At 39.4% G+C, this 9,239-nt stretch overlaps 1 pseudogene; it reads right to left on the bottom strand.

Moving 5' to 3' along the window:
- Positions 1-1,660: 1,660 nt before the first annotated feature.
- Positions 1,661-8,355, bottom strand: LOC607153 (annotated as a pseudogene).
- Between the last annotated feature and the right edge of the window lie 884 nt (positions 8,356-9,239).

Here is a 9,239-nt window from a genome sequence, read left to right as displayed (position 1 = left end):
AAACTAATAAATTTGGATATCAAGTGGTTCATTTGAGAGAAAGTTATCATGAAAACATTGTTTTTAAATAAATTGTAAAAAAAAAAAAAAAAAAAAAAAAAAAAAAAAAAAAAAAAAAAAAATAAATAAATTGTAAGTGCTTGTTAGGATGTTTGGGAGAAAGAAGGAATTGGAATGAGTTCCTGAGACTGCACACACTCACCTAGAGGCTGGTTTGCCACTTGGTGGGCAGTGGTAGATGGCCGGAAGGCACATCACCTGGGGATTTTGTTAAGCTGTAGAGGATCATCTCAGCAAGTCTGAGATGAGGTCTGAGGTTCTACATTAAATAAACTGATGCTGATGATCCTGCTGGTACCTAACCACACCGCAGATTGCAAGGAAATGGATGACCTCTAAATTTACTGGTAGCTCCTTGATTTTACTACCTATCATGCTGAGAAAACTGACTGAAAATTTACATTCAGCACCAGCTTGAGTCATTCTGCCCGTCCCTAGTGATGAAATTGGGTATTCTAGAATGCCAACTCAAACCTTGCAGAAAAATGACTACACACACCTCCTTGCTTTGCAAAGACAGCACCACATACTGTGGGTTAACAGGAGCAAGGAGAAAGTACACACAAGATTTTGGAAAGAATGGAACTAGATTTGGACTTAATGATAAAAGAAACATTGTAATCTCTGGATGGAAAGATATAAAGGGAAGAATTATGGGACTTAACGATAGATTACTTTTGTTTAAGAGTACAGTTTGTATGCGGAATATAAAGAAAAAATGGTCAAAATCAGAGAAACAAAGTAGAAAAGCGGTTGCCAGGGTTGGGGAAATAGAGGTTGGTAAAAGGTACAGACTTTCAGCTATAAGATGAATAAAGTCTGAGGATCTAATAATAATGTGCTGACTATAGTTGATAACACGGTATGTACAATCGAAATTTGCTTAGAGAATAGAACTTAAATGTTCTCACCAAAGGAGGAAAAAAAAAGATATGTGTGTGGGGTGATGAATGTGTTAATTAACTCAGTGGGGGAACTCCTTCCACGATGTATACGTATATCCAATCACCATTAGGTACACTTTAAATATCTAACAATTCTATTTGTCAGTTATACTTCAATGAAGCTGAAATTTAAAAAAAAAAGAATATTGCTTTCTCACTGACTATAAAACTTAATCTCACTATATCATCATATAATCTGCATTAAGCTAGATGTGAACAAAATATTTTCTCAAATCATTTTTCCTAATAGCTCCTTTTAGACCTTGAAAGTGTAGTTATACAGAAAACACTTCATCAGCGGCATGCTAAAAAATATTTAAGAATCACAAACTTTCATTTTTTTTTTAAAAAAAAGGTTGTATGGATTTATTCGACAGAGAGAGAGAGAGAGAGCGAGAGAACCAAAGAGCACAAACAGGGGGAGGAGCAGAGGGAGAGGGAAAAGCAGGCTTCTGGCTGAGGAGGGAGCCCGACTTGGGGCTCAGTCTGAGGACCCCAAGATCATGACCTGAGCGGAAGGCAGAAGCTTAACCGACCGAGCCACCCAGGTGCCACACAAACTTCATCCCCCTAGCTACCCCTACCACCACTCCCCATCCCCGGCTGACGGAGAACCATTTATTACTTTTATGTACAAAAAATTCGACAGTGTCCACTCAGCCCAGTTTGGTGGCCAGTTCTTTGGCCTTTGCTCTTTCCAGCTTGGTGATGAGAGTTACTGAGGTCGGACCCAGGACGTTGCCTCCCCAGTTGCAGCAGATGCCATCATATCTGTCACTGTAATTGGTCCTGATGACTTAGCCCGAGCTCCTCTGTCTTCCGAGCTAACCTGTGTGAAGGCAACAGTGGTGCAGGTCCTCCTGTGGACTAGATGCCCAAGGCCTTCCGCCTGATAACAGAGTAGGGAACCCTCTGTCTTATGATACAGGATGGGCAGGAAGACCAGCAGCTCAATGGGATCCACAGAATGGGTGATCATTCCCAGCTGAGCCTTCTTGGTTTCCACCAAGATGGTGACAGTATTAACCCCAGCTTGAAGGACCGACAGCCTCTCCTTTGCCTGCAGCTTTCCTCTCAGCCCGGAACAAGCTCTGCTTTTTCTCTTGCTGTCTCTGGTCTGTGTTTGTGGGCCAGTTTAAGCAGTTGGGCTGTTGAAGGCCTGGGTGAACTGGTTAATTGTGGGAGGCACTTCTAGATGTTTATAGAGAATAGCCCTTTGCAGTTGTAGCTGGATGTAGTGGGGCCATTTGACAAAGCGGTTGAGGTCCCTCTTGGGCTGGATGTCCTGTCCGATGCCAAAATACTTGGGCCTTTTCTCACACAGGGGATTGACCACCTTCTTGGCCTCATGTTTCTTCACAACAGCAGGGGCCAGGGCCGCCGGCTTCTCCTTTCCCTTCTTTCCTTGGGTTGCTGGAGGATTGAGTCAAACTTTCATTTTTTAGGAGTTTTTCACCTAGGTACTTTTTCCCTTTTAATTCTTTGAGACACGATCACTTTTATAAAGTTAGTTAAAAATCACTACTTTAATACTTGCTTAATCCACTCTTCAAAAGTGCCTATCCATCGTTTTATCATATGGAAAGGTATGAAGTGGATCTTACAGAGGAATTGAGATGAAGGCTGATGATGGGCCGAATTATATTTAACATGGAATATTATGAAAAGGTGAATATAAAATAGAACATGGTGATAGTGACTTGTTTCTAAATCAAAAGGATGTTGAATTTTTAACAATAGGAGTAGTTTCTATGATTTTTGTTTATATAAAGTACCTCAACTCTAGAAAAGTAGAAGTTAAGGAATGGAAAATATTCTTTGAAATCATGTGTTTCATGACCTTCATTTTACAAATGAGAAAGTCAAGGCTCACAGCATCACAGTGACTTGCCCATGACCATTCAGTATATGAGTAGCAAAATTAGGAGTGTGGTTCTCTCTTTGCAGTAAAAGAGCTGTTTCCTTGATACCATATTGCTATCTTTTGGACAACCAGTAATGTTACCATTACTAAGATTAAATATTGTCCCTCAATATGCTTTGTCATTTTGGGAGAGACATGAATGATACCTGTGTGCATTCTGAGAAGATTTTATAGAAGAAAGAGGCCTTTTTCTTTCTAAAAAAAAACCTAAAAAAGAAGGTTTTTAGGACCCAGAGATGGCAATGTTAGCTCAAGCTCCAAGAGCAAAAGTAGCAGGAGATAATCCTGAGACCTGAGGACAGTGAGTACCTGGAACGATTGGTCAGCAAAATTGGGTGAGAAGGTGGGGCCAGCAATAAAAAATCTAGGAAAGCCAGGAAAGGAGTTGGACTCAAAGTCATAGCTCAGAGCCAGAACCGGTGGTGAACTGGGAACCAGTGGAAACCAGCTGTCAGAGCTTCTTGTCCCAACTTAGAGTTCAGTAACATCACATCAGCAGCTTGAAACTGGCCATGGTGGGAGTATTTACACCATGGGACTCGGCAAACTCTACTAACAAGGAGTTTTTTTTGTTGTTGTTCCTGGAGAGCCAAGGCACCACCATATCCAGACAAAATGAAAATCTACACTCCAGTAGCTGTCCTAGAGCCTGCAGGAGGAAGGAAAAATTGATAGGAGGACTGGGGAGATGGGAACCTCCACTGTGCAGTCTGTTGAGAAGTTTTCAAGGCATGTTTTCTCATCCAATTTTCATGGTAAATATTACGTATATGTCCATGGCCCTTTAATTTGTAGAACCAAGAGATCCTAATTTCCAGATTATTCAGTCGGGTGCTATCCATAGCATTCTGGATTTTTCAGACTTTGGCTCAATTCCAAAGTGCTTCAGGTAGGAAGAGAATGAGGATCCCCATCAAGACAAGAATAAGCTATGGGACTCCTAGGTGGCTCTGTGGTTGGGTGCCTCTGCCTTCAGCTCAGGGCATGATCCTGGAGACCCGGAATCGAGTCTCACATCAGGCTCCCTGCATGGAGCCTGCTTCTCCCTTTGCCTGGGTCTCTGCTTCTCTCTCTGTGTATCTCTCATGAATAAATAAATAAAATCTTTTTTTTTTTAAGAAAAGAATAAGCTAAGAAAAAGAGAGTCTAAAGACTGAAAATAATTTTGTATTACATTAAACTCTAACTCATATCTATCATGCCTAAGGCAAGGTAAGATTTTCATCAAAAATTACCATTATATTAACTTCAATCAGGTGGAAAACTCCCAGCATACCATACCCCACATCATGATTTTCCTTGTTACCATCAACACATCACCGCCACCAGAAGCAATAGCACTATCATTTATTGAGCAACTACCTTAAGCCAAGCCTTATGCTAGTCATTCAATAATTATTTATTAAATGGTTATCATGTGCCAGGCTTGTACTAGATTAGTAGTTCTCAGTTTCCTTGGTCCCAGGACCCCTTTACACTCTTAAAATTTGTTTAAGGCCTCAAAGAGCTCTGATAATGTAAGTTATAGCCATTGATACTCACTGTATTCAAAATTAAAACTGGGATATTTAAAAATATGTGTTAATTCATTTAATTATAATAATGTAAGCCCATTACATGTTAACATAAATAACATATTTTGTATGTAAGATAACTATATTTTCCAAAAGGAAAAAATTCTGAGAAGAGTGGTATTTGCTTTATAATTTTGCAAATCTCTTCTGGTTTACAGGAAGGCAGCTAGACTTTTTCATATCTGTGTCTTCATTCTATTGGTTGCAATATCTCTCATATGTGGTTTCTGGGAAACTCCATTTTACACTTGTGAGAATGGGAGTGGAAAAGGCAAATAATGTCCTAATGTTTGTACTAAAGGCAGTTTTGACCCTATGGGTCCCCTTCCAAAGTTTAGGGACCCCAGGAGTCTGCAGACCACACTTTACAAACTACCATATTACATTGGGTATTTAACCGTAGGGACCTTACATTGTAAGGCTAAGTCTCTCTTATGATGTATTTAAGCCCATAATCCTATAAGATAACTACTTCTATTGCCTCTATTTCTAACATGGGGAAACCGAGGAGCAGAGAAATATATAATATGAAGGTATTATTGGTAGGATTAAAAGTGGCAGAGCTGGTACTCAGCCTAGGTGTGTCTGATTCCTGAGATGATGCTTGTATCTGCTATACAAGCTGCTTCCTAATGCACACACAAAGAGCAAACAAAGTTCATTAACTACTTTTTGAAAATCCCACCTAGCCAGGAAAGCTCAACCATCTTTTGAAGAGATTCTTTACAAAACAAGTTCTAATCCAGTAGCTGCTACTATTCTTTTGTCATAACTGAAAATATGATGTCTAGGCAGGCCTTTTGTTTTGGTTTGGTTTGGTTTTTGAAGGATGGCAAGTGTCTGGGATGGCTGATGTACTCTGAGAATTTGGAAGTGAAGAACATGACCTGACCAGGAGATGACAGTCTTTGAAACAAGCCTAGCTGTATTGAGATCAAATAAGGAAAAGGTTGGTTTGGAGTTTTCGGGCAGTGAGAATAGTGAGGTGCCATGGTCAGCAGAGCTCTCTATTTCCCCAAGGATTCCTTTCTGGCTGCAGAGGTGTAGTGGCACAAATTAATAGCTTTTCTTTACTGAGACCAGGTAATAAATCTGGGTGCCATCCATGATGGTACTTAAGGGAAAAATGGGTTACAGATGTCATTATTGTCAGATGGCCCAGGGATGGTGCAGACAATAACTGTGACATCATCATAATCTATTGACAAAATTTCTCAGGGGTTTTATAAAGGAGACTCTCTTTACATATAATCTCTACTTTCTACTACCTCAGTAGTGTAGCTACCACAGAATTCTTTCAAGAATTATAAGGTCTGGAAAGAATGTTCAAAGATCACCTGGCTTTTCTCCAGCATTCTAATACTACAGTAGAAAGTGCATGAGCTTTGGAGTCATAGAGATGAAGGTGTAATTGCAGGATCTGCCAGTGATGAATTGTATGGTCTTGGATAAATGAGCTCCTGAGCTTCAGCTTTTCCATCTGCAAATTGGGGAAGACAAAATCATCCTCGCGGGAACATTGTGAGGCTTAAATGAGACACTAAGGAAAGGGCATAGCCCAGTTCCTCGCATTCGAAGACAGATGTTAAAGAGACATTACTTCCCTTTTTCCTTCTAAGTACAGCGACTGTAATTTATCATCCCAAATGAAATATTTCTGAGAACAAGGAGAGGCTCAGTTAATAATTATACCTGAATACCTGATGTAAGCTGAGAACATCTTGGGCAATCCAGGTGCATGATCGCCCTTTCTTTGTGTAAACTATTCTGGAAGGCAGCTGCGCATTGGTACTGACATAATTTTGTAATGTCAGAATAGTGCTTTTTTTAATTAATAAAAATTAATAGACCAGTTTCTAGAATAGTTGTAGATTTACAGAAAATCAAGGAGGTAGTAAGTACATAGAGTTAGTTTCCATATACCACCACCCTATACACCAGTTTCCGCTACTAACATTTTGCATCTGTGTGGTACATTTGTTACAAGTACTGAACCAATGGTGATATATTATTGTTCACGAACGTACATGATTTACACTAAAGTTCACTCTGTGTTGAATAGTTCTATGGATTTTGACAGATGCGTAGTGTCATGTTTGTCTCCTATGTCAATATCAAACAGAATGGTTTCAACATCTAAAAATCCCCTGTGGTTTACCAATTTATCCCACTCTGTCCCCAACCACTGGCAGCCACAGATCTTTTTGTCTCATATAGTTGAAATCATGCAACATTATAGTCTTTTCACACTGGCTTTTTAAACTTAGCTATATGCATTTAAAATTCGTCCATGTCTTTTCATGGTTTGATAGGTTCTATCTTATTGCTGAGTATTATTCTACTTGTTTATCCACTCACCCATTAAAGACATCTTGGTTGCTTCCAGTTTGGGGATATTATGAATAATGCTGCTATAAACATTCATATGCAGGTTTTCATGTGGATATAAGTTTTTAACTTGGGAAAAAAAAACCCTAGGAGTGTGATTGCTGGATCACATAACAAGACTATGTGTAAGCTTTGTAAGAAACTGTCAAGGGGAACCTGACTGCTTCAGCTGGGTGAGTGTCCAACTCTAGGTTTGGCTCAGGTCATGGTCTCATGGGTCATGAGATGGAGCCTTGGGCTGGGCTCTGCGCTCAGTGAGGAGTCTGCTTAAAGATTCTCTCCCTCTATTGCTCCCCTGACTCATGCACACATACATACACACACACACACACACACACACACACACACACACACACACACACATACTCTCTCTGGAATAAATAAATAAATCTTAAAAAAGAAAAGAAACTGTTTTCCAGTGTGATTGTACCCTTTGGCTTCCCATCAGCAATGAATGTGTCTCTGTTGCTTGATATCCTCACCAGGATTCAAACTAGGCAGTTCTCTCATTCTTTTTGTTTCTCACAGATCATCACTAATTCATGCAGTCCTCAATATACAACTAGCAATTCCTTAACTGTATAAATCATTTTGTGCTTAAGCTAGTTGAATCCCCTTCCCTAACTGGTTCCCTGAAATGTTATCAATCATGATTAATCTAAAAAGCCAGTTTTAAACATCAACAATAAGGAGGGTCATGATTATTTTTGCTCAAAGAATTGCATACAAATTTAGTGGTTTCTATGAAACTATTGTTTTGGGGTTTTTTTTGTTTTTTTGGTACAAGAGTGGTTTTATTTATTTTTTATTTTTTTAAATAATAAATTTATTTTTTATTGGTGTTCAATTTGCCAACATACAGAATAACACCCAGTGTTCATCCCATCAAGTGCCCCCCTCAGTGCCCGTCACCCATTCACCCCCACCGCCCGCCCTCCTTCCCTTCCACCACTCTGGGAAACGAACTAGGGGTGGTGAAACTATTGTTTTTAAAACAATTCATTTTTCTTAAACCGGAAAGTAATAGAATCCAAAACAATTAATATTTGAATTTTCACATATTTTATTAAATGTTCAAAATTAATCAGTTGAGAAATGAGAGACAAAAGGAGAGAGGTGAGGGAAAGGTTTCGCTACTTATCAAATACCTTGGGTTTTTTATTTGTTTGATGTCTGACCTGTTCTGCTTTCGCCAGAGTAGCACTAGCCAATTGTGCTTTTCATATGAAAATTTTGATTAGGAAGTGAGTCTATAACTCCCCAAATCTAACACCTGTCTTTGTGCTTAATATGATCTGAGTAGATAGTAGAACGAAATGAGAATGGAGCATGAAACCAAATGTTTAAAACCGAACACATCATCTCCTGACCTCATGAACCTATCAGAGTTTCCTGCTGTCATTTCTCCGTTCTGTTTTTGAAACCTCATTACCCATGTCACCCGCATTTGAAACTGTGCTGTCATCTTCGACTCTCTTCTCTCTCCCTTACCACTTAGTTATAAGCTGTCTTTGTACAGCAATGTTGTTTTGTTTTGATTATACCATTGCATGGTTGGAGCAAATGAGAAAAAGACAGCTACAATGTCTTGCCAAATGTAACTTTGGATGACATTGCTAGACTGGAACATATAAAACTGAATCTTTTAGTTCTTTCTTTTTTTTCCTCTCTCTCTCTTATATACCCTGTCTTCTTTAAGATTTCAGGAAATCTTAAGAAGGCAACTGAATATGCTTCCCCAAATCTTGCCCAGTTGCTAGGGGAAAGAAGAAAATGATCTCCAATAGTCACTATTATAATACACATTACCTAGAAAAAAGAGATGGATTTTCTACTAACAATTCTCTGTTAACACTTTGGCATTCATTCATTTGTCAGATTTATCAGTGAAAACCATGGAAAATAGGACAAAACTCACTTTCTGGGCTTCCATTTGGCTTTCCTCCAAATGATCTTCTTCTTCTTCTTTTCTTTTTTTAAGATTTTAATTAATTAATTTATGAGAGACATGCAAAGACACAGGCAGAAGGAGAGGCAGGCTCCTCACAAGGGGCCTGATGCAGGACTCAATCCCGGGACCAGGCTCATGCCCTGAGCCGCAGGCAGACGCTCAACCACTGAGCCACCCAGGCATCCCCCAAATGATCTTCTTTGACAATGACACCGGTGACATAGTATCTTTTCAAATACAGAGGCAATCAAATTACTCCTCCATCTAGAATCCTTCAATGGCTCTCATTACATGCAAGATGGAGTCTGGAAAGATTTTGGTGATTTGCCTCGGACTCATTTTTTCCAGCCTCTCATCCTTGGCTTACTCCTTCAAAAGCAGTGCTGTCATTCTCTGAT

Source organism: Canis lupus, chromosome 33 (genome assembly GCF_011100685.1).
Source record: "Canis lupus familiaris isolate Mischka breed German Shepherd chromosome 33, alternate assembly UU_Cfam_GSD_1.0, whole genome shotgun sequence".
Taxonomy (NCBI): Eukaryota; Metazoa; Chordata; class Mammalia; order Carnivora; family Canidae; genus Canis; species Canis lupus.
Note: the sequence above shows the minus strand (reverse complement) of the source record. Positions and strands in the feature narration are given on the sequence as shown.